Source organism: Tenebrio molitor, chromosome 8 (genome assembly GCF_963966145.1).
Source record: "Tenebrio molitor chromosome 8, icTenMoli1.1, whole genome shotgun sequence".
NCBI classification, from domain to species: domain Eukaryota; kingdom Metazoa; phylum Arthropoda; class Insecta; order Coleoptera; family Tenebrionidae; genus Tenebrio; species Tenebrio molitor.
Genome location: NC_091053.1, coordinates 16,722,515 through 16,750,004, shown reverse-complemented (window position 1 = coordinate 16,750,004; position 27,490 = coordinate 16,722,515). Strand labels below are relative to the sequence as shown.

The 27,490-nt window shown below is 37.4% G+C and overlaps 1 protein-coding gene across 2 annotated transcripts in view; it reads left to right on the top strand.

The window, feature by feature from the left end:
- The window catches only part of LOC138137548 (uncharacterized), a 104,652-nt gene that overhangs the window by 19,636 nt on the left and 57,526 nt on the right, over positions 1-27,490 (top strand). For both annotated transcript variants that reach the window (XM_069057008.1, XM_069057007.1), the window contains exon 2: positions 12,519-12,574. The gene's annotated coding sequence lies outside the window, so the exon portion shown is untranslated. The remainder of the gene's footprint in view (positions 1-12,518; positions 12,575-27,490) is intronic.

The window sequence follows — 27,490 nt, the reverse complement described above, 5'->3', positions numbered from 1 at the left end:
ATCAGATTACAAAAATACTCTCGGATTAGAAGTTGTAGTACATAGTTCTGATTTGAGGAGAACACTTTACTGAAATGTAGATTGATATTTATGATCATATCATTTAAAAGTGGATCTAGTGGACTCCCACTCTTTCTGTTCTTCGCGATGCGACCAAGCGAGCGTCCATCTTAAGTACTCCAACAGATTTGGCAGTTTTTAACCAGTACCGTTCAAATTGGATCAGACTCGGCAACGAAACCACACCGGAACCCGTTCTTCAAACCGCACAATCTCCAGATCAACCAGTACCGTTGATCGACTTTCTATTCATTTTCAAAATGGCCGGCGGTACCAAAAACGCACATCGACATCATCTCGTCGATCCCATCGGGAATTATCACAGCAAATATTAATCAGATGTGGCACGTCCAGTCCACGTCTGTTGATTTATGATAATGAAATGCAATGACTCATTATTATGCTATTGTAGCGTCAAAGTGGAACAAGCGAGGTTTGCAGTTATGGATCGCCCGGAGCCGAACGTCTCCGGAATGAGAGATGTGGTCAACTTTCATCTCTTCTGTTACGGTGGTTGCGGCCGACCAATCGATACGCACCATCATTCCCGATACAGAATAAATACGGTTCGACGTCTCACGCCGACGGCGCTACAATGCAACAATGCTAAATATCGACACGTCTGCAAGTCATTACCACGGCGGGATCGAAGATGATGGCTGCGAAGATGATAATCACTAGGAACCGGTCGATTGACACGCGAAAAAGTAAAAAAAGGATGGGTTTTCCAGCTTGAAGAAAAACAGACAGACCTCAATGGTCAAGTGTCAAAAGCGATTTGTCTTCTTGCGACCGACTCTGAAGACAAATAGAAATGACCTTTGCATTTTTTCCAACACTCCAGTAGTTCTTCTTGGTCTTTTTTTACATAGAATACAGTAGTCTTCACTACGTAATCTGTGTTGACGGTTTAGCAACATGTCTACGCACACAAATCTTATTTACACCAAGCTTCATGTTGTTCTTCGTATTTTGGGCAGAAGCAGAATTTTTGGTGTTTCACCATCAAGGCCTGGAATCGTTGGTTTGAAGAAGCCATTAGAATTTTTAACCCAGAAAGCTAATCTGAATGACAGACTGCCGACATTCGATTTGTGTAATTTCTGATCGTCGATAATATCAGATCATTGCTCCAACGATAGCGATAATGATAATGTAAATAAATGCGATAAATTTATCAATTACCTGCATGCGGTGTGAAGTAAGTAACGCTTGTAAATTTAGCACGATAGCGTCATTTATTTACTAGTTTATATTTATAGTGATTATCTCTGACCTTCCTAACCCTTTCCTGCTTTGCACGCTCTCCAAAAGATTCTTTCGTTTTTATCTTCAGCCGCACAACTCAAAACAAAACATTGCAAATAAGCGAAAACATACGTTTTGGAATAAGAACATTTATCAAAATACAAATTTGCTAGGATCTAGAATGTATTCCAATTGTCTTTCAAAATTGAATTCGATGCTAGGTTTCCATACGCAAAGATTATTGGCGCCAGTTTCACTCCGCCAGTAGTAGTGGTACTAATTGGTGTTTCCACACTTTCAAATTGGCACGGTATTTAACTGCTCCAGTTTGTGCAAATATTGATATTGTAGTGCAAATTTTGTCATCGGCGCTCCAAAATATGTTAAAAAACTAGACTGGCGCAACCAACATCAATTCCTGATAACTCCTGAAGTTGTAATCGACTCAATCAACATCGATTCCTGATAACTCCTGAACCGTTCAAGTTTTGATCGACTCCTCTTTTCATCAACTTATTTTTCCACCTTGTATTTTATTGGCGCAATGATTAGTGGCGCCAGTTGAATTAACATGTCGCCACGTGCAACAAAATTGGCGGGCGTCGAGTGTCGCCTAAAATTGTGCTTGTGGAATCGCCGTAAGTTTACAGATTTCCGGGTAACAGGACCACGATTTCGTTGTAGATTTATTGCGGCAGTAAAATCGAATTTCTTGACCATTTTGAGATTTATCTGTTCAATCAGGAATAGGAAAAGAGTGATGCAAAGATAATGTCATTGTTTCTTGACCAATTTCTATTGTTCGAAAGCAAAGAGTGCGAAAACATTGTCGTGTTTTTCTCTCTCGTTTACACACATAACCTAACTTTCATCGTTAAAGCAAAAACCAGGAACACTCGTTGGTTTGTCCTAAAAAAAACAAATTCACTTCACTGCTTGTTCGTAGAATGAATTCTGTATGGTTTGACAGCTGATGAAGCTACGCCATACGTCAACGAAAACAAAAACAATCACAGAGCGACTTGACCACCGTGTTTGTTGAAGTTAACTCCGTACAAGGGTCATTTGAAAAGTTTACGACCTGATAATGAAAGGTTGTGTTTTTCTTTGTGAAAACAGTTTTATTTGTCGTTTTACAAAGCAGCTTGATTTTGTTCAGCGATGCTGTGGCGCTTTTATCCCCTCCCGGAAATCTGATTTCTCAACATCTTCAAAATAGCCGGAGCCAAATAAATGCAGCTTTCAGCTCATTATTTTTTGTGATTTGAAAATAGATACAAGTTAAAGTAGCTAAATCATCCTGATACTGACAAGATGATTTTTTTTATCAGTCTGATTTTTTTTAAACGAAATTTTCCTTTCACTTGGTCTCAAAGGTTGCTCCCGTTATCTTTTGAAAATAACCAGTCAACAACATTCCCTTTGTATCTCAAAATATTTTTACTCTTTGCTTTCTTTCGTGGTAGAGAATCACCATTTTATTGTTTTTTTGAAATCTGTTTCTTATGGAGGTGGATCTAAATCGGGCAACTTCTTTATACAGGGTGTTTCAAAACTGCAACCAAAACTTTATAGAACATGATACAGTATGCTGTACTGAATAATAAATCATCAAAAAAAAAGTTTTTGTATGTCTGCGGAAGATAAAGAGTTGCTAAGGCTGGAATAAAGAGATATAGACATTACTGACAGGTTCCATTAAAAAAAAAAACTGTTTCCCTTCTTTTTTCAGGCTTTCTAACTGCTGGTTTTTAGTTATTTTTTTTTTCAATTTACATTTGGCAACATCGATTTACCTTACAATTTGCATTGTATGACCATAATAAAATTGTTGCTGTGATTACTGCTGCTTATTATGTATTATCATCTTCTCTACAATGTTGTGACATTTTTTAGTAATATAAACCTCTGTAAAATCATTCAGATGCATTAAAAAAAAAACCGTTTGATTACAATTTCGCGTTAATATTGATATGAGAAATTGCTGTGTAACATTTTTTGGCCATAGTTTTGGAACACCCTGTATCAATTCTTCCGTTAGAAGATGAAATGTTCGTTTATTTGAGATGGTCAAATTCTTGGCTATTTCAAAGTTTTTATGTTCTAGGATGACAACTTTTTAAATGATCATTTGTTTTTGTACTACAGATGTTCTATTGTTATTTTTTGTTCGTACCATCAAATGTCAAAAATATATGAAAACATCAAGCGAAAATAGAGTCGAATTCGTGTTTCGGCGGTAGAAAGGACGAGAAGTAAGCCGCAACGTTGTGCGATTTGATTGGTCCGTCATTATTGCAGCGTTTGCGTTGCGGTCGCGTTCGCTGCAAATCCCCCTTTACCCCAGCGCCAAATACGCAAAGTATGCATTTATGTGTGTTACTATGTGCCACACGAACAGGTGTAGTTTTATATTTACGTCGTCATAACCGCGTCGTACTATTTTCGTAACGCTAAATATAAACCGTCCGACCTCTTGCAAAGAAGAGAAAAAAAAATCCAATTCGGAAAAGCGCGATCACCACACGAGCAATCACGCTCGATAAATCCGTGTACGAATTAAAGTCGAGCAAATGAGGAATTTATGGAACCGACAAAAGTGAGAAATGGCGAGATAAAGAGAGGGAACAGACCGGGGGATGATGAACCTCGCCGAAATTGGATGGAAGTTTGGAAGTCGGGGGCGAGGGAAAGGACGGGGATAAAACAATATACAAATTTAGTAACGTCATATTTTTTAATAACGATTACGAGCGGACAAAACGGGGGCGGAAAAAAGAGGCACGGTTTATATCGATCGATTCGGTGTGTCGAAATGTAAATGGGAGTTTGGGTGGTTCGTCGGAGGACCGATTTGCGACTCAATTATCGAATGTGGAGGGGTGTGTGTTGGGGGTGTGCAGATCACCCCGTAACGGCGCTCGTAAAATTTAAATATCTTCCCAAAAGGTGAACCCCTCACTCGAGATTTGAGATTTACTTCAAACGCGTACATTTTAGTAGTTTTTTTACGTATGTTTGGATTTTTTGCTCTAGAGCGGTAACAAATGTAGAAAACGATTTTATTTCCTTTGAAATATGTATTTACAATACATATATTCTGGTAGCGTTCTTTTACAAATATTTAACAAGAAAAAACTGAAAGTGTTTTGATATACGTGTTTCTTGTGGGCGGGTCAGCACGATCGCCAGATTTAAAACCTATTGAAAACTTGTAGAGGCGTCACAGTTATGATTGCGATAGAAAATGAAAATTTGTTTTAAGTCATGTCTCAAGTAACTCTTAACCTTGTCTTCGAAAGAGAAATGGCTAGGTATTCCAGCCATAAAACAAGAGAAAACATTATCTCAAGTCAAAATGCAACACTTTTTACTTAGGATCTGGATATCACTCTCTGAAAAATGCGAATTCCCAAGAAAATCTGAATCTTCATTCGAGATTTGCTTCAAATGCATAAATTGTATTTGTTTCTTTTTACGGATGTTGTTTTTTGTTTGGATTTGTTGCTCTATCTAGACTGGAGCGATAGCAACAATGTAGGAAACGATTTTATTTCGTTGGAAGTATTTACAATACATCTGTTGCGGTGGCGTTATTTTACAAATATTTAACAACAAAAAACTGAAAGTGTTTTGATATATGTACGTGTTTGTTGTGGGCGGGCCAGCACGATCGTCAGATTTAAAACCTATTGAAAACTTGTAGAGGCGTCACAATTATGATTGCCATGCATAGAGAATGGAAATTTGTTTTAAATCATGTTTCAAATGTATCTTAACGTTAGATAGAGAAACTTTCAAGCCAAGATGCAACACAGCACGTGTCAACAGATTTCAAACAGAACATTTACAAATGTGATGTTATTCATTAATGATGTTGACGATTTTAAACAGTTTAGTAATCTCGTAGAAAGAACCAACTTGGGAGAAACTCGATTTCAGTTTTGATGATAACATATCCATTTTTAAGATCGCAAATTACTCTACCAAAATTGGGAATTACCAAGAAAATATTTCCAGTTGCACCAACTCTGTTTAAAAAAATCTATCTTATTTTTTGTAGAAGATATGGACATCATTTACATTAAATGTGGCAATATAAAAAAAAAATCGATTTATCTCAATAATCTGCAAATATTTCTTTTTTTTTTGTATCCATGGAAATCAGAAAAAACAATCAAGGCCATGTTGCCATTATGTTATTTGAGGTAAAACCGGTCGAGGTGTTGGATTTTCTCATGGGCTGTGAGTCATATCTGCGCAAACGACGAAGATCGGTCTCAAGTAGGCGCTACAAACTGACCGGAAAACATCGTCATTCGTTACGTTAGTGTCGTCTCTCTCTCGTCTATTTGCATGTAAAGTAGCCGATGTTTTTATGTACAGATTTTTCACTAGCGCAGATATTTCCAAGGTCACAGTCCATGAGAAAATCCAATACCTCTACTTGCTATCACTGACTAGTAAAAACAAACAGTCAAATTCTTTTTTTAATATTTAAAATAAATGAGATCGAAGCCGCACTTTTGAGCCTCCATATCTTCAAATCGAAAAGATATATCGGGCGTTTTTAAGATATATCGGGCGTTTTTTTAAATTTCACCTCATAGTAGGCGTTGAAGAGTCGATTGTGAATGCACTATACGGGTTACGGATCACCGATCAGCTGTTTAAATCTGACGTTTTATACGAGTGGTGCGTTCACATCGACTCTTCAACGCCTACTACGAAGTGAAATTAAGAAAAACACCTATAGAATTTATTTATAATTGTTCTCATATCGTCAACACGATTTGACCTTGTCCCATTTAGTTGTTCCGTGAATTTTGGGGCACCTAGTATATCACAAAAGACGAAATTTGTATGTATGTATGTCTTGTCCACTTACAACTGAAGAACTACTTAACATATTTTCTTGGGGTCTTCGCCGACAGCAAGAGTGCTCCTTCAGTCAAGTTTTAATGCACAAACCATTCACCACCTCGGAAGCGAGCCGAGTAATAACGAAAAAGATGAATTTTTGTGGCAGCATTCGAAGTGTTTACTTAGCAATGGCGTATTCACAAGCAATTCTAAAATAGAGTTCGTTGATCTAAATTTGTAACTAATTTTTGTACGTGCGAGTGTTGCTGCAATTACATTTACACGTTTTAATCGGTCGCGTTCTACATAAAAAAATACTTCCGATTTCATGTTTTACGTCACGAACTCATCCGATATTTGACACGCTTTGGCAGCGTTGTAAATGTCGTTTAATTTTCATACAAAGAAATTAGTTGGAAGATTCAGAGTAATCAAGAGACATAATTTGTTATGACGCCTACAGGTGATTAAACTTGGAAAAAAATCTTTGTGAAAAGATTTTTGTGTGTTTGTTTTCGTGAGATTTATTCTGAGCTGGACGTGTTTTTTGGATTAATTTAGAACAAAAAACATTCGCCAATGGATGCAAATATCTATCCAAACTCGCAGCGTCGAAGTGAAAACCGTGAATAAAACGGTAATTGACAACTCTTTGGACAAAATCAATACGCTTTTAATTTTTCGTCCTCGGAGACTGCATTCCTGTAAACATTGCGCTCCCGTTTTATTTTTAATCACGTAAAAAACCCGCTCGAATTATAAATTAATTGAATGTTTTAAACGAACCACTCGGTTATAATTTATCGAACGAATTTCTCCTCGATTATCGTCATTATTTAATGTTGCCCTGAATCGTTCAACTTTCTGCACTCCCGGAGTCGAGAACTTCGAACCGGACAGATTTAACCGGTCTCCTTGCTTTCCAAACAAAATCACTTCCGACTGGAAACGAATAAAACTCGGCCCGATCGCAGGGGCCCCCACTGAAGACCGTTTCTCGCCCCTTTTACAAAAGCCGCAATAAAAATACCGAACAAAAAGCCCACCGATTCTCGTCACTTGGAACGCAATGAATCCACACCGGCCATAAATAATTCATCTTGTTCGGGTTCGAATTAGCGAAAAACTCCAGGATTAGTAAAATGAAAGAGGACCCAGTCGCGTAAGTAGGCGGGAAAGTGGATTTCCGCGGAAAATCCGGGACGATTCGAGTGTGACGAATTATCGCGCGGCGACTTTCTGTGCGGTCACCGCAATACAAAAGTGATTTTTTCGTGTGGGACCGCCATAACTTGGGAAATAAAAGTTAACTCCCGAAGTTGCGGAGAGAATTCGTGGGGAAGTTCGCGAGGGTTGGGGGAAAATTGTGCAAGGATTTTCGTAAGCGGCGGTGTCTAGCTGGTCGTCGAAATTGCGACGCATTAATTGAAGGATTATGTGTTTTTTTGTTCGTTTTGGTCTGTTTTTCGTTTTGATGAGGTTTTTCTTCAGAATAAAAGAGTGTCATGTTCACAAGCGTGTCGGCCCGGAGCGGTCGCCTCGACTGGGGAGGAAAATGATTGTGGAATTTTTTTTTTAGAGAATTTTTCCAAATTCCAAAATACAAACTCTCGTTTTGTGAATGTGGAATATTGGCAGTTTATAAAACGCGTAGTCATTTTATAATACATAGTTATGTATGTGATGCGCTTAGTAAATTAATCTTTGCGGGCGAGCTGGAAGTTTGCGGGACGAGCGACGAAGGAGCGAGTCTCCATAATCCAGTGAGCTCTTAGCACAAACGCCTGTAAAGTGTCACTTACTTAGAATGTGGAAATAAAATATCTTACCCACCAGGTTAGTTATGAAATGAATATACAGAGTGATCGATCAAGAAGGACTGTTTGAGTTGGTAATTTTGAATTTTATTTTTAAATGGTACAACTGGGATCTGTCAAATAAATCAACAAAACATGTACAGTTGCAGTGTTACCAATTGCCAAATCAAAAAATTGGAAATTTTAGCTCCCATTACACTACCATGTTTGGTCGAATCTACGACGATCTACAGTAAGTGCAAACATTTTGCACTTCTGTTGATTTCTTATTTCGTCTTGTTTCGACGTGAACCAGGGTATTTGTGTATTTGTCCTTGTTGAGACACAACTCGTTAGCCAAGAACCATTTTTGTGCTTTAGCCAAATTAAAATTGGAGCAGTTTGTAAATACATATTCCTACAGGATTTTATTTTTACTCTATTGTTGTGTCATCAGTGCGAAGAACCACATCAGCGAGAGGAAAATACAATCGTTAATGCAAACTCGAATAAAATAGGTCTTAAAATTTATCTTTGAGGTACGTCTTGATTAAAGCGCTCATCATTTGAGCAAATACGATCAACACTAACGTTATGATAGTTGTTGGGCAAATGGGAAGTAATAAATTTAGTGGTATCGGATTGAAAGTTTTATCGAATAAGTTTGTCCAGTAGTATTTGATGAGAAATACAGTCCGATACCATACTTGGATGTAAGAAGGACGCCAAGTAATAATGTCCAGTTTTAAAGCTTTCGATAATGTGGTCGAGAAAAGCAAGTGCAGGTTTTAAACGATCTGAAAAAGTGCACAATTGGATGCAGTACATAATTCATGAATTACGTAAAAGTGAAATTAAAACATTAGGACTAGCTTAACAAAATTTGTATTTATGCTGTTAATGTCTTTACAATTGGTGTTTCTGGAACTATTTATGGCTTCACGAACTTGAACTTGAGAAACTTCTCCGAAGTGAAATGAACATATTTTTTTTGTCTGATGTAATATTTTATCATAAATTTTTTTTGACTCACGATTACAATCTGAAAAAGAATTCACGATAATTCTTACAGCATCGATAAAAACATTATTAAAGGATTACTTTGTTTCGTTCGTGGCTCACTACGATTTATCATAGGGTTCTAGAGTAAATAAAGAATGCTGATATGGTAACAGGATGTCTATAAATAGTTATTTATGCAACAAGTGAGTAAAGTAATACTTTTTTTTACGAGAAGGAAAATTTGCTGCACGAGCGCTGCGAGTGCGCAAATCCGCCGAGTAAAAAAAAGATACTTTACTAACGAGCTGCATACACATTTTTTTTGGCGCCCGTAAGTATAGATAACAATTTTTTCGACACTCAAAATTTGAAAATTTTCTCCTGTGTGAACCCCTGGACCTTTAAAACACTCGTTTTACTCGCGTTTTAAATTGGCCCACTCATGCCAAAAAAATCCTAATTTACATACGAACTCGTTAAAAAAGCTACTAATTATGAATGAACAATTTTATAATTGCGTTAAAAAATGACACGCTACGGCACCTTTTTTAACGCAAAATGCGTGCAAAAATGAACCGCTATGGCACTTTTTAACGCTTCTTGACCGATTCAAAAATCACATATTTTATGAACGCAAACGAATGAAAAAACTTGCACTTTTTTTTGACGGACGTTAAAAAATATAATTATGTATATGATTCTTCAGAAAATGAAAACATTTTATTTTATAAAATTCGAATCTATAATAATTGTTGTTTGTGCTTTCACACCGACGTTTTCACTCCAAAATGACTTTTTATACTGTCATAGTTTATACAGAGTGGATACTCTTAACAAAGTCATGGCCAACCCTCATGCATTTAGAAACTGAATTGTACATAATACCAAGTGTCTGTTATCTGTTGTTTTTTTTTTTATCAAAGAACCACGACATGTTGATGTATGTTTGCAATAATAAAATTTTACTACATTTAGGGAATTTAATGATATCTATTGGCTACACCAGCCAACGGCTCTCATTTTTAATGACATTGAAAGTACGCAAACTCGCATTTAATATGTCTCGCAAAGTGAGTGACATTTATTAAACTCTCAAATGAAGACTACTAATACATATCTACATAACCTCAATTTTTATATGATGAGATTTTTTACCCTAGGTCAAGTGTACAATGTTGCCAGCTCTATTTTGTTGAAGCCGTCAAATCTAATGTCAACAGTCAAATGTCAAATTATTAAATCTTAGCGTCAGTTATGAGTTCGACGTCTCAGTTGTTTTTCTTGGCATTTTCTCAGTTTTTTTTAATACTCTAATTACGTTTCATCATACAGCAGTGTCTATTAAAAACCTGTCATTAATGGACTCACATAACCTCTATTTTTCTGTTTGCGTTTGATACCACAATTTGCTACAGACCGGAAAAAATCAACTATATTCGAATTCCAAAGGACTCTTGATATACATACGTTCTTTTATAGACAATTTGTAATTGTTGAAGTTTAAAGACTTTGTGGCCTTTGTGTAATTTGCATAGTCGGCTTTGTAAATTGTATTTTCTATAACCAATAATATGCGAAACGAGATACATCAACTTTCGAGAAAACTATCAGGGAGCTTGAAGCTTATTTTCTGGATCTTGTTATCACCCACTGAAGCTCGAATCCTTCATGACGTTCACCTGAGACCTTCGTGAAGTCACTTTTAAGCATGATATGACACTGAATATATCGCGCGTTCAAATCAAATCCTGGGCTGGGGAGGCGTTGGAAACCGTCAATTATTGTGTTTTTTAAAGCGTAGATTAATTGGAGCATGTTGACAGCTAAAAAAAATCTCTCAATGTTTTATAATAACTTAACGATTCCTATTCTCGAAGCAAATGTCATTCGTGTCAAACGGCGGGAAATTCAAACATTACACTGTTCTAAACCGTTTAATTTTTCCAACGCCTACTCAGCCCAGGATTTCAGATACTAAAATTTTTCACTTTACTATGAGTCGACATTAATTTCTCATTTTTGCATTTACACATTCTGAATTATTCATTTCCCAAGTGTTTAAGGAAAGAGACGAATCTACGATTCAAGCTTTACATTCAAGTTCAACGTCTGATAATAAGCGAGATATGGCACTTGAAGTGACAAAAGAAAAATTGAATTATTATGAAATTTTATATTTCATCTCTCGACTTGGCGTAATAAATCACGAAGTGATACAGCTGGAATTATTTTCCTGTCCGTCCCTTTACGTATTATTCTAATTATTCTAAGAATGCGTACATTTTAACAAATTGACAATTAAATATTCAGCATCGATCAAACTAAATAAATGTGATTCTGAAGTGGAGAGCAAAAAATAATTTGCAAACAAATATTTATGTAGTCCGACGTATTCAAACGAACGTTAAAGTCTACCGTAGCGGTTTAAACCATTTCTGATTTGTAGATGAAGGGTTTAGTTCCATGTGTTCTATTAATCCGACACCGGCGAGAGCGGAATGGCTTCCTTCGTCGTAACGGAAATGACTCTGTTAGTGAATTAAGATTCATTAGAAGTCTTACTGTTGCATTTTGCCACAAACTCGCCAAGATTTGTTCCTAATGTAATAATAAACAAGTCTGAATCGAGTTAAATCCACGTGGACCGTTTCGTACACTTTACGGCTGCTGTTAAACGTCGATTAAGCAAATTACAAACGGAGCGGCGAACGAAACGAAAGAAAAACACGGTGCGCCCCACTTACGCCCAACCGTAAAATAATCGAGACGCTCCCACTCGTGCCAGATTTTCACCGGCAAAATACGATCGCATCGACTGATCCGCTCCTCGCAATTAATGAAAATAGCGCACGAGTTCCATGTTCACTTGCTCATGAATGGGGACCTATCAGGCGCGGCCACCACCGTCTAAAATTAGTTTTACTACAGAGCAAAACCGAGACTTTAGACTGCAGTACAGAAATCTCGTTTCCCGCCAAAAAAACTCGCCCAGAACGCGGACCGAATCGATACGGCGTGACCCACATCGGCCGTCTACGATTTATCACCGACAAATTATTTTAAACTCGTCGTTTTTCCAATATCCCAAGAAACAGGGCCGAACAGGGTGCGGTCCTGGAAGGGAACAGCGCGCGGTGGAGCGGCACACGATCCAGACGTGCGAAAAGTCGCACCCTGACAGATGCGAACCGCTCGACAGATCTGTTCCACGGAGTAGATCACAGCGAGGCGAGTAAATGTCAGTAGGCTGTGCAAGTTCCGTCAAGGCCACCGCGATGATGCCCGCAACGGCCGCCACAGCGGCGGGAGGAAGGAAGGAGAGGATAAGCGGTGCATCTGATGGAGGGGAGGGAGTCGCTGCCGTTGTGAAATCGTCGGCCTTGTCGACGATCTCGCGAAATCGTTTTTGCTCTTCGTTTGTTCACACCTGAAAACTTCAATATTGACAGTCCAAATCGGAAGGACTAAGCAAAGACATGTGTGTTGGAATTGACTAAACATTTTCTCGTTAACGTTGGATTCTCGACTCACTTTGTCTTTCTGTTTCAGGATTGAATGGAATATTCATCGAAGGGACTCACGGCTATCTGGATTTTTTTTTAAAGGTGAGATTGATTTCTGTCGATTCGTCAAGTTGGCACTTCTGAAAAATGGAAAACAGTTGCCCCGTTGGTTTTACGATTCGTTTGATTCTTCAGTACTATTCGGGTGTGATGTTCGGCACCGAATTGCTACAAAACTGTTCACGTAACTGTCAGTAAAAAAATCGAGAGATAATCCATTTTATCGAAGGAAAAAAGTGGGAGGTTAACCTAACCTTATTCGTTCGGTAACGTGTCAGCATGTGGTTGTGTAACGGTAAATATGTACGTACAAGCTAAAAACGAAATGTTTTAATAGAAATGAGTCCATTAGTCTGAGGAAACTTACGTTTTCCATAAATTCAAAGGTAATGACAATCACAGAAAAGTAGCGTCATTTGATAAGTTCTGCCAACTGCGCTTTGAAGACTCCTGTCAATAGATTACTGTTACATTATCTTCAAAGATTTGTAGTTATGTTATCTTGACATTATGTCATTTTCTATGTAATAATGTAGAAACAAGAAAAATCTGAAGTGTTTCTACTTCAGTAAAAACCGTAAACAGTGTAATTATATTTTTTGTACGATTGGTAACATTGACTTTTTGTTGACGTTTACAAAAACGGTTAAGTGATGTAAAACTGTGATTATAATAAATAATAAATGACGATTATTCGATAAGTGGAACGGTAAAATTACGTGTCTCAAACAGTACACTGTGTTATTCAGTAAGTAAGGTTATGTCAACCCGTATATGTACATATTTTGTTTTACGATAAAACGATTTTTTCTTGAGGTTTCTTTTATGGATTCGTGTTGGCCGCATAAAACGTGTCCTCGTAAATTTTCGCAACGATTGGAGCTTTGACAAATCAGATTTTCACGAGAATTTCTCCTGGTTTTTGTTTGTACGAGTTCACCGCTAATAAAATAAGTGTCTAGACTTAGACCAGAATGTTGAGAGATGTGCGATAAAGAAGAAATCTGGTGGGTGCCAACGGATAAAAAACAGATGTCTTCCGGTATTTGCCAATTTTTTGTAAACAGTAAGGTTGGCAACCGTGAGGAGTGACTAACTTCGCATCGTACTTTGTGATTGTCCATCACACATTTACGTGTGTTAAATTCGTGTTTCACGTAAGAACGTTTAACTCGTAATTGGTTATTGTACGATATTGACGTACAATCAACTTCTTGCTTGAATATTTAATTAGGAATGTCTAAATTTAGAATGGTGGAACGTACCCGTCTAAAAATGGAATAATAAATCCGAATAGGTGTTACAATAAAAATTGCATTATCGACAATCGATGGAAACCTCATTACTTAGTATTGGTGTCACCGATAACCTAACCCTTGTCAAATCGTATAGGTTATGGTTTCACGAAATCGAAACTTTCCGATTTCTCCGGCCAAGTTTATCCCAATTAAACGAATGTCAATTTGTGCATGAAATCGGCACAATTTGTCAACTCGATTGTTCAATATTTTCCGCGAGACGCGTTTCGTGGAAAGCGAACCATCCAATTCTTAAAATACAATTGCTTGCGTCATAAATATCTGGGCACATCGCCATAACTTGTCTTGTCTATTTTAGCGAGATTCGCGTTTTCACATCCATTTTGTTCTCTCTTACGAAATTGTCAAAATAGTCATGTTTTTATTTAGGTCGGCAGCAGATATTTTTAGTTTTCACCAATCCGGGGTTGGTGCATCGGTTGGCGGACCTGTCTGTCAGCGTCGACGCTCGACGTTTTCGACAGTGTTCTAGGTTAGGTCCCGCTTCGGACTCCCACACCTAATAAACACCATTCCCGGAACGGTGATTCACAAGAGCGATCCGAACGTTGATGGAGCCGGATTAAATCGCTCCTGGTGGTTTATTTTCGGCCGCTCGCCTGTTGGTTCTTGCTAGAGAAGAAGTGCCACCGCCGGAAATCGCGCCGGCTTTTCCTCGCCCGCTTCCGACTCGGCCCGAAACAAGACAAAAACAGACGTCGCCCCCGAAGTTGCGTCGATGCTGTTCCGCAAAACCCCCATAACTCTTCCCACGGCTGTGGAGTCCAGATCGATCGCACCTCGCCCCGAGCCTCGACGAGATTCTCTCGCTGGAACGAAAATTGTTCGATGCTGTTGATTTTCAACTCGAAACTTGACAGAAACGAGGCCATCTATTTTCGGACCCTGGCTTGCATGTGTTTGCACTTAAACGGGGTTTTATGAATTTTTTAAGACCTCTCGTCCATCAACCGGCTCCGGAGTCGTCGTGCCACCACCGAAGCGACGCCCTCCACCAGTGCACAATCGCAAAGGTCAAGAGCACGCCTTCCGTTGCAAGGATATGCATTCATTCAGTTCAAAGTCGACCAATTACAATGGTAAAGCTGAGACAGACGACGGTCCAAGGAATTGGAAATATTGTGTCACCACAACTCTTTTTGCAGGACGCTCCCGACAATACCGACCGAAACCGAGTCTAGCTCAGGCTATTCGTAAACATGTAAACATGATTCTGTTAGGAAAAATTTATGTCAAAGTGTTCCAAACAAACAAGCAGTGGGAAACGACTGTTCGGAACAAAGAAGGTTTGAAATATTTTCATAATAAATGCAAAAATGCAACTCTACACCAAACAGATTTATAAAACTGCACAAGGTCTCCTGGATTGTGATTTATAATGGACTTGGGTAGCAAGTTTAATGGTGTTGTAAATTATGTGTGATTCCCACATTATGAGCTAAGCCGCTTCAGCTTAAGAACACAATAAAAACCGATACCTGGAGGAGAGCGAGAGAATGGAGATGTCGTATCGTTTTTATTGTTGACGTTATTTATGTGAAGAAATGATATCGGACTGTAACAATGATCGGAGAGCAATCGAACTGTCAAGATAATAATTACTAAAGTCCCAATCAAGTCGTAATGTCGCCATTGGAACTTGTGGCGTGTGACCGATAGGATCATTTGAATGTTAATTAAGCGATATCATAATTTCAGCCATCTCAGTAGGCTACACTTCCGGTCATTCGAACAAAATGCCGATCACAATGGCAGTAGGCCGTGAAACACTGCAGACACCACAACCCACTTCAGATCACCCGATCGGTGTCAATTACTCCCCGTACGAGTCAATCAACGACTCGGCTTTCGTCCGCCGAGACCGGTTGATCCCCCCTTTTGCGAAAAGCCGCCGAAAAAAAACACCTGTGAACGAAGCTAATTGTGCATTCCGGGGCCTCCTCCGGCACCGTCGCTTCCAATAAACAAGCCAACAAACACACACACACACACACACGTGCACAGGGCCCGATCCGTTCTAAATTGGAACCGGGCGGTGACCTCCGAATGCAGCAAAGTAGAGGTGGCTGTGGCGTAGAGCGCGTTGTCAAGGTAAACATTACCGGGACGAAGACTGAGGGGCGCGTGCGCACCACGCGTTTCGATATCCGGAACAGGACAGAACAATGGTAACCGGAATCGGTGCAACATCGCCACTCCGGGCGGTGGATGTGTGCGTGCGGTCGCCGCCGCCGATGACGCAGGCACGTGGTCGCGACGCCTGGGACCACATTTGTAGACTGGTTCGTGTGAGAGTTGGGTGGATCATAGCAAACGGCGAAGGCTTCAGTAGACGTGAAAGGAGAAAGAAAATCGCAAAGTAGTAGAGTCGCTTGTTGTCGACTGTGTGGAAGGAAGATCTTCGAGATATCTTCCATAAGATGTTATTCAATATTTTTGACAGATTACGCTAACAAAACTCGAGTTTATGGTTCACAAAGAGTTTTGTAGAGCTCTTGGCACGCTGAATCATAACGTCTTGTTTGGAAAACTCGTGGCATTGCTCTGTTTATACTTAAAAGGCAAGAAACAGTGTGCTTTGTGTAATGAGTACAAATCAAAGGGATCTGCATGGAAGATTTCCAACTAGACTTTTTGGATGGAATCGAATTATGATGGAGTCGAATAAATACGTGCGGAATAAATTTATAGTTTGTTGATGAAGTCAGAATATTTAATGGAAAAGAATTAATGACGGCGAACAATGTGGTAATAAAAAAGTAGAGTAGGTGGAACAGAATATCACCGTGAGCAAATGGAGACGAGAAAAGCGAGACAATAGTGGAGAAGACTTAAAATGCGGGAGAAGCAGAAAAAAAAAGAAACACTGTTGAATAGTCTGTTTTAAATGTATCTGTTTATTCAACCTTAAGAAATGTTAATAGGTGAAAAGCGTACACGGCATACGTACAATATCCATTCTATATAAAGCAAATAATGAACAATAAACATTTATTATGTAGCAGTTGTACAAAGCAAGTGAATTAACCGCCCAGTTTCGATATTTTTAGTTCCCATCTATTTATATTGTTCCTTTTGTGTCAGTTTCTTTGTTTTTTGCTACATGTAATGCACGATTTTTTTGTAAGTGAGAGTTGCAAGTTGTGGAGCAAGTAGCAACAAAATCGAAGTATACTCGTATTATAATTCAGAATAAGTGGCATCGCGGTAGGCGTTGGAAATTCAAATTTACGTTGGCAGCAAGACCCTTGCTAATAATACCCTAGTTTCGATGCTGTTGGTAACCCTCGCTTTTAATTTGGCCTTGATATTATCATTGGAATCGTTTTGTGTTTATTTTCTTGTTATAAGTATTTGGAATTTCCTTGTTTCATTTATGAAGAATATATTATTTGTCTGGGGGTTATCTCTGTTGTGGGTGAAAACCATGTCAAAATTATCTAACGCATTTCACATGTTTACTAAATTTTTTGACATAACATAAAGCTCACTTTAGAGAATCAACGCCTACCGCGATGCCACTTATTCTGAATTATACTACAGAGTGATCAACAAGGACTGAAGCTGTTGGCAACAATGACAACATGATGAAAATTTCAGTGAAGTTGGTAGCATTACATTTTCAGCTGTCAATTTTGACGGGTAAATTTAAATTTCAAAATCAAGTGTCATTTTTGTATCAATTTATTAATGAAAATGGTTTTTACACTAGAGCAAGACATTTTTATTGGTATGGCGTACTTTCAGACTGGAAATTTTGATGCTGCTAACGGTTGGCAGTATTCCACGGAGCACGGACGATACATTCCACCAATTTCAACAAATGTTCCCCGAGCCAGTTGGTACCTTGGGCGGCCCGGTACCTTAGTCGCGTTTAGGCAACATTGTACGAAATTGGTGCAACGTTACCTCCAAACAGGTGATGTGAAAAAGGCAAAACCTACTGGTAGAACATTTACACTTACAGAAGATGTAGTTGAGAATGTTCGAGGTAGAATGGAACAAAACCTTCGAAAGTCAGTGCGAAAGCTTTCACTCCAAACAGGCGTGATTCTTATGTAAAACACATGCATCCAAAGTTCTTTGTTGGGCACGTTTAATGCAGGGCCTAATAATCCTTACCATTAAAAATCCCGTCATTCCTTTTCCTTACTTTACAGGCTTGTCATATGGAAGTTGCCTAACCATTTTAAAGAAGAAATTGATTAAAGTTCCACCCTTACAAATTTTCCCGGATCTAATCCCTGCATCCCGCAGACTTTCAGCTCGAAAATAATAACGCATAAAACATGTTTCTGTTTTTCAGGAGGGGCATGTGGGCACGGCCTGTCGCTTTTATGAATATCGAAACAGTGGGCCATTATTAAGTAGCGCTAATTACATTTTATACTGTTTTTGGTCGTTTTGTACGTATCGTGTTTTAACTACCAACACCAACTCGTAACATAACCTAAATTTTTTGACATTCACAACTTGCAGCGGGTGCCAACACTGACGCCCAAAAAATTTTCATACTTTGGGAATATTTTGCTGTCATTTGCTGCCAACAGCTTCAGTCCTTGTTGATCACGCTGTATATGTTGTTCAATTTTCAACTACAACAGCACATTCCATAATTAGTTCATCCAAGTAGTGCAATTCTGGTTTCCAGCAAAGAGTTTGTACCACCACATGTGGTTTGTTTTGGGTACAAAAGTTTTTTTTTTAATTTGGCGTTGAGTCGATATTGAATGAACCACTCGTTTTAAAAACACTGATTTTTCAAACTGCAGATTAAAAACACAAACAACGCAAAAAGTGAAGTTAGATTTAATAAACAGCTAATGAACCACTCGTCTTAAAAATAGACTGATTTTTCCAACTGCATATTAAATACACGCAAAAAGTGAGGTTAGATTTAAACTGCTGACAAGAGTTGTAATCCTGTGGTGTGTTCACAATCGTATCTTCAACGCCAACTTCGACGCCAAATTAAAAAAAAAAAACACCCGTTAAATCAAGAGAGTGTGAAGGCCCACTTGTTACATCTTAGTTTTTAAGAGAGTCGGATGAATGCTTTGAAAGGCAATTATAATCTGTTTCAAAATCAAAAATTTACCAACACTGCATTCTATCTCGACGGTACAACCGACAACGTCGCCAACTTTTGTTTTTAGTATGTTTGCAAGCGTCAGAAAAACGTGGGGTTATGAAAGAAAACTATCGACAGTCATTTAGGTCGTAATTCATCGTGTTTTTTTGTTCTCATTTTATTATATCAATCAAAAGTTGGTTGCTACCACCTTTTTGTACTTACAACTTTGTCCAAAAATATTAAAAAGTGCTTGTTAATAAGTATTTTGGCCAGAATTCTATATAAATATTAAAAGTCATCATCTCCTGGTGTTGAAATGTTTATTTTATCAAAAAAATAACAGTCGGCTGACAAGATTAGACGCTTTTGCAGATAAGAAACGATATTGCAACTTATAAGTGACTCATCATCGCTTTACACTTTTTCCTCAAGTCCAGAATTTCTTCTGGCGTTAAAAAATTCAATGTTTTATCGAATGCTTCGGCTAACCCCCCTCACGTCTGGATCTATACAAGAATCGCTCTGTCAATATCTCGTGTGTCTACACCGTTGTCCTCTTTTCCTCCTCTTCCTCTGTGTACGTTCGTATCTCGACAAGTATCTGATCGTTTGTCGGTCAAACAATGGATCCCAGATGAAATCCGTAAACTCGTTTAAAAATAGATGACCGTCCCACGGTTCATTCATCGCTGACATTAACAGTTATTAATGGTAAATTGACAATTATCGTCCATTTGTCTCGACCAGATACACTGTAGGCAATGTTAATTCGTCCTTGCACCCACTACATTGCGGCCAAACTAATTCGGTAACCGTAACAGCACAGATAGGGCACACACCGTAACACGGATCACCATCTAATAGCCATCGCTGTGACATTATACACTTCGTTAGGGTGTAGTTGGGGCTTAAAGCCTAACGACCAGAATTACACCATCTTACGCTTTGAATATTAATATCAGCGCTGGGGGAATTTTGTTACCAGCGGGTCCTGTCAATCACCACCTGCATGTCATTCGTCTACTTTCTTTCCGAGACAAACCTAACCTAAATTCGACACCGACAGATTTTCAAAAAACCTAACCTCAAATTGACGGGAGCAGGGAATTTGAAGAAGCTAACCTAAAATCGAGAGTGACAGCTGTCAGTGTGGGCCTTCTCAAACCAGCTTCTCAAATCCTCCCATTTCCCGTTTTGCGTTTGCTCTGTGCGACATCTTTGTCGGTGTTTGTCTGTCAGTGTGTCAAATGTGGGAATTTTGCAGGCGCGCCCATTCCACTTGGCAGTAGTGTGAAGTGTTCAAGGTGGTCTCCGTTTGTTAAAAAACTCGTTAATTTTCGTACGTTGAATAGGTTAGGTAAAGTTCAATGGCATTTGAACGCGTGAGATTTTATCTACCTACAGCTGACATTGAAAGTTCGATTGTGAATAAAAATAAAAGCCGCCTTCAATGGGAATGCAATCGATAAAACAAACGTACCGAATATAAACAAAGCTCCGGCTAATTAGCGTTATTAAACGTTCGATTTAAATAATTTCAAGTTCGCCGATGATAATTGAGCGCGACCAAGGTCTCATGGGTTGATGGGAAATTGAAAGATGGGAACTAGGGGAGGAATAGGAAATAGTAATTGTTGCTTATTACGAGTAGAGAAAGAGAAAACGTTGTGACCTATGAAAATTACACAGCCAAGAGAGGTGATGGTGTAATAAGATGTCTTTAAATAGATTTCTTCGATAGGAGCAGAAAGTACGATGTGACATGTGAAGAGTAACAACAGCAGTAAAGCAAGAGTAAGGATCTGGAAGAAAGTAGGAGGTGTTATCGATTTTGTATAGGTGGGGCAACAGATATAAAAAAAAATATCGGGTGTTCATTTAAATTTATCCTTAAAGTAGGCGTTGAAGAGTCGATTGTGAACGCACCATGCGTCAGTCTCCAGAGTCAAAACACAAACAACGCAAAAAGTGAGGTTAGATTTATAAAGCTGATCTGTGACCTGTAATTCGTGGTGTGTTCACAATCGACTCTTCAACGCCACAACGTGTGAAGCACAAAGCCCAAAATGTCAATTTTATAAAAACAAGAGCTTTTCTTCCAGAATCATGTTAAGGCAAAGTTAAGACATTCTGGAATAAAATGTGACGTGTTTTTGGTCTTCTATATGTACAGAATGTTATTGAAAGTTGTACACATATTTTAACCACGAGCTACTGGACTCATGTAGAACTCGGAAAAAATTCAATGTCAAAAAGTAAATGTCATTTTATTTTTTGAGCTACAATTTTTTTAAATTGCTTTTAGTCTTCTACGTTGTAGAACAACCTCGTAGGTAAAATTTCGGTACATTTTAAAAATACACCCTGTACAGGTGTTCGGTAAATGTCCGGCCAAACTTTAACCGCGAGCTACTGGCTTCATGTAGAACTCGGAAAAAATATTTAAAAAATTCTATGTCAAAAAATAAATTGACATTTAATTTTTGAGGTACATTTTTTTTAACTGCTTTTAGTCTTCTACGTTGTCTCACAACCTCGTAGGTAAAATTTCGGCATACTTTTAAAATACACTCTGTATATCATATTTTATAAAACGTACGCCAATGCGAAGTAACCTCTAGGAAATATGTTTTAAAACAAGAAAACCGCATTGGTGTACGTTTTATAAAATATGATATACAAGGTGTATTTTAAGAATGTGCCGAAATTTTACCTACGAGGTTGTGAGACAACGTAGAAGACTAAAATAAAAGCAGTTAAAAAAAATTGTACCTCAAAAATTAAATGTCAATTTATTTTTTGACATAGAATTTTTTAAATATTTTTTCTACATGAAGCCAGTAGCTCGCGGTTAAAGTTTGGCCGGACATTTACCGAATACCCTGTATATCATATTTTATAAAACGTACACCAATGCGGTTTCCTTGTTTTAAAGCATATTTCCTATAGGTTACTTCGCATTGGCTTACATTTTATAAAACATGATGTACAGGGTGTATTTTTAAAATGTGCCAAAATTTTACGTACGACAACGTAGGACAACGTAGAAAACTAAAAGCAATTTAAAAAAATTGTAGGTCAAAAAATAAATGTCATTTTATTTTTTGACATAGAATTTTTTAGATATTTTTTCCGAGTTCTACATGAAGCCAGTAGCTCGTGGTACAACTTTCAATAACACTCTGTATGTCGAGCAACAGTAAAGGTCCTAAGTGTGACTCTTGCGGAACACCATATGTATTTTTAAATTGAAATGTGAGGATCGGTTAATTATTGTCATAATTAAATTAATTATAATTATAGTTTGCTAATTTACGTGTGGAATGTGGTAGGAAAAACGACAACAATGAGTATGTACGTAAGAATAAAATGATCTGCGGAATGCTCAATAGCTTTCAGTGAACTTTCACCTGAGCGCCAATAAACCTCTTCCTGTTGTCTTTATCGCCGAACACAAAAGAAATCGTCCATGTAAAGAAATGTCAACATAAAACACCAAACGTCTCTTCAACTATGTTAATGTTGTCACAATTTATGTCCGAACCGCGGTCTGGATACTTACTCATTCGGTTTGTTTTCATTACGGTTCACCTTGGACTTGAACAAAAACGAATAAAACATTTCGAACGAAAAAACATAAATAAATTATGTCTTCGGAGCATAAAACTGCGTTCTCGGAGGAAGTTTTATTCAAATTTTAATATCGCGATTCTTTGCGGCTTTTGTAACCTGGGGATGAGGAAACTTTTGGGGCAAGAATCCGTGTAATTATCGGTCATCCGTTTTCATTTGGGTTAGCATCGTGTGAAGGCGTTTTAATTGTTCATTTCCACTGCGATTAAATAGGGTAAATCCGTGATATATTCATTAAAGTGCTCCTTTGTTATTAACAATTATCTTGTATTTTTAGCTCTCGCAGCATGATGCGCCGCAGGTTGGATTTTATTTTTGTTATTAAAAATTCAATTATCCGCTCGGAAAATGAAGGACACCGCACAATTCAATGGAAAGTGGATTTTACGTTCATTGATCTGTCGACAATAAAAATTTTATCAGAGCGCCGGACCAAGTCGGGATCCTTGCCGCGCGCCGAACACGTCTTGTTGTACCACGTTGACAGTTCCCCAGCTTCGTTGACGGGATCCTTGCCGCGCTCCAAACAAGTCTTGTTGTAGTTGTACCACGTTGACAGTTCCCCAGTTTCGTTGACGGGATCCTTGCCGCGCTCCAAACAAGTCTTGTTGTAGTTGTTCCACGTTGACAGTTCCCCAGTTTCGTTGACCTCGCATTTAGCTAATTCGTGCTTTTCGTTGTAATTTGTTTATTTGTGACAAAGTTTTTCCGAGTGTGCAGGTTCAAAGTACTTGGCTTAATGATGTTGGAGTCGTCGTGCGTTTCCAAATGGAATTTTAAAGGCGATCTCGGTGGAATATGCGCCATCGCGTATGAATTGATCAAAATCAATACCATTTCTGCAGCACTCTGATACAAAATTAATCTTCTCGCAACAATCTATCCTTTTCGATTCGAAACTGGGGATTAGGAAAGTGTGACGAACGGGTGGCAAATATGGGAAGAATATGGAAGAAGAAGAAGAAGCGTTTCCTTTGTTTGAAATGGCCGAATTATGTTGTTTTATTGGTGGGTTTGATTTAAGTAGGAACGCTGAGGTGCGTTCTTACTTGATGGCACTGTGCCAAATAAAATTGTTCAAATTTATGGAGATTATTGACAGAATAATACATAAGAGAAGAGACTTTCAGGGAAACAATTCGGGGTGTATCACTTCATGATTTATTATGCCAAAGACGAGAGACGAAATTTAAAATTTCGTGATAATTCAATTTTTCTTGTGTCACTTCAAGTTGCGCTTATTATCATATCTTGAAGGATAAAACTTGAATTGTAGAATTCCGCTTTTTTCTTAAACCCTTCAGAATATAATAATTACAATTTTGTAATTGGAAATCTGAGAGATGAGATTTTTTTTTCATCACATCTTCAATTTGGGCTTATTAATATCGGCATTTGAAAAATTGTTGTATTTTTCGTGAACGATCAGTAGTACATATTTCAGGATGTGATAACTTTTAATGATTGAGACAAATTTAGTGGCAGTTGGCACTCCCGAATAATTGATACGCCTAGTCATTTGTCAAAGAGTTGTCTGCTGATGCGCTTTGTACAGCGTGATCAAGAATGACTGAATCTGTTGGTAACAATGAAAATTTGAATGATTTTGGTACCACTGTAAACAGTGCTGACAGGCAAACTTCAAATTTACCATTTTTGTAATAGCATAAACCTAACCGACATAACCTAAACATTTTTTTAATGTCGTGCCAAGTTTAAACTTCCGGTCAGTGCCCATTTCGAGACAAGAAAACACCAAAATTTTGCAATTGTTTCATTGCCAACAGACTCAGTCATTATTGATCACGCTGTAGATAAAGATTGTAAGTTAAAATAATAACGATTTGATTTATTTTGACTTTTGAACTGTCATATTTGCATTTGACAATCAAGTGTACCAACATAAAATTGTAACTGTATCGCCAACCGAACAAAAATAATTTTTACAGATACACGCGGGGTTCGCAAGAGTGTCACTTAGGGCCTTTATTGTTGCTCGATGTATAAAAGATCAACAATACCTCATATTTTAATCTATTACAGTGTTTTTCTTTTGGTTTTCCTCTTTTGTCAATTGTATTTCACTATTTCTCAAAACTATAGTTTGATTTTTTTAAAAACAATTGTCAATGTCAAAATTCCCTCAAAGACAAGGCTGTACCACCCTAAAACCTTTCGTTTCGGAACACCTGCATCGTAAAATCTCCCTAGATCAGGTTTGAGGTTATGTCAAAAATTTTCAAAAGTCAGAAAAGATTCAGGTGTAAGTAAATTTTATACCGAAGGACAAGAAATAAAGACGATAAATATTCAGTAGCGCAAGCGCCTTTTTCCAACATCGCTTACGAAAATGATACTTTCATTGCTAAATTTAGTGAGTAAAATAATAACCATCAAATAACAAACTAGTGGCTCATACCAACATGACAACACCTTGACAATTGTTTTAAAGAAAAAATGAACTTTATTTCATATTTACGTCACTTTGACATTTAATAGAGATAAGAAATAGTTTTGAGAAATAGTGAAATACAATTGGCAAAAGAGGAAAACCGAAAGAAAAACAGTGTATTATTATATTAAGCTTTGGGGATGTAGTCGTGCTGTTCAAAATCACATTTCTTACGCAAGAAAAGTTGTAATTTCTATACGACTGATATTCCGCGTTCCACAAGGATCACACTTGGGGCCTTTATTATTCTACTTTACATAGATAAAGTTAGAAACGCAATATTCCAATCCAGATTCTTATTGATTGTATTAATAGCATTTCACTAGTATGGTGTGATTTAATTTTGATATTAATTGTAGTTCTTGTTGTGCTTCATATGTTGTGATGTGGTATTTTCTTCTCACACTGAAGAAAGAACGAATTAATTTATAGACATCCAAAAATGCAAAACTAGAGCCAAAGTCAACTATGTACTTAAAAATAATAGTCACTGCTGTAGGACTTAATACAGCGATAGAATGATTATTATCGAATCAGATAATTTTGTAACACTTTGTCGTTTTCTCTCCTACATTCCGATGTAGAAGACCGGTAGCTATTATTTATAATTAATTAAATAATTGTGGTGGTAATTGAGTGGTTTTAACATTTGAAGTAACAAATACATATGGCGTTCCGCAAGACTCTCACTTAGGGCCGTTACTTTTACTCCGTATGTAGAAAATTTAAAACGCGTTTCACCAGGATCACACTCTATTTTAAATATGTAGATAAATTAAAAAACGCCACATTTTAACCCAGTTTCTTACTTTTGATGATAATCTATAAGTTTAAGTACCTTAAGTCACGTTACGTATTTTATTAATAATATTTCATCAGAATCTGTCATTTGTATGTTTATGGAAATTGAACATTCAGTAATCCTGATGGTTTAATTTTGATATTAATTGTAGTTCTTTTTTCTTAGTTAATTATATTGTTTGATAAATCGTGGAAGGCACGTAGTTTTTTTTAACGTCCGTCAAAAAAGTGCAAGTTTTTTCATTCGTTTGAGTTCATAAAATATGCGATTTTTGAATCGGTCAAGAAGCGTTAAAAAAAGTGCCATAGCGGTTTATTTTTGCGCGCATTTTGCAGTAAAAAAAAGTGCCGTAGCGTGTCATTTTTTAACGTAACTATAAAATTTTTCATTCATAATTAGTAGTTTTTTTAACGAGTTTGTATGTAAGTTGGAATTTTTTTGGGCCAATTTAAAACGCGAGTAAAACGAGCGTTTTAAAGGTCCACGGGTTCACACAGGATAAAATTTTCAAATTTTGAGTGTCGAAAAAATTGTTATCTAAACTTACGGGCGCCAAAAAATGTTTGTATGCAACTCGTTAGTAAAATATCTTTTTTTTACTCGGCGGATTTGCGCACTCGCTGTGCTCGTGCGGCAAATTTTCTTTCTCGTAAAAAAAATATTACTTTACTCACTTGTTGCATAAATAACTATTTATCGATGCTCCAGGACACGTCAAAGTGTAATCCAAACCCAATCAAAATTATGATAAAACTTACGTCAAGAACCAAAAAATGCTATTTCACTTGGCAGAAGTTTTTCAAGTTCAAGTTCGCGAAGCCATAAATAGTCGAAGAAATACCAAGAGTAAAGATATTTATGGCTTAGAACAAATATTGTGTTAATTTCACTTTCAACAAATCGATTAACTGCTGTATAAAAAGCACAATTCCAGAATGTTTAAAAACGAATTCAGTTGTATCAATTTAAAAAAATATAATTTAATATCATTGACGCTAGTAATGTTCATTGTGTCAAAAAAAATTTAAAAAGTACTGAACCAAATTGCTGAATGAGATTTTCTCCCATTTTGAATGTGGATTTCAGAAGGATGACCCAATAGAAAAAAGATCTGTTACCTACTTGTTTTTGTTGGCCACATTATAGAAAGCCTTAAAAGTTGACATTATTGGCGTCATTCTTGCATTTAAGTAAAACAATTGAGCATGTTTTTTATCAAGTATTACTATGCAATTTTTTTTGCTACAATTGTCAACCCAATGATATTTAATTTTTTACTTCATACTTGTCCAACATACAAAATAAGCCAATTTGCCTTATAAAAATGTTAATGGTTTACAAAAGAATCAAAGGAATCAGTTTGTTGGGGAACCGCTGAAAATTTTCAAATTTGGCGGGCAGTTTTGACCTACGACCAACCTAAAATGTCAAGTTTTTCTATTATTTGAGGTTATATTTGATTTTTATCGTTAAATTTTTTTGAGTTGCATCATGAATTTTCGATAAAATTTGTAAAGTAATGATAAAATAGTGCCTCCAACTTATTCAGAAAACAACAAAGGCTTTTACAAAGTAAAAAGACTGTAATTATGAGTAAAAGCATAAAATGAAACATCAAAGAAGTTGCTTCACGTGCCTGCCATCGTTTACAATACAAGCTTCAAGAAAGCCGAACTCG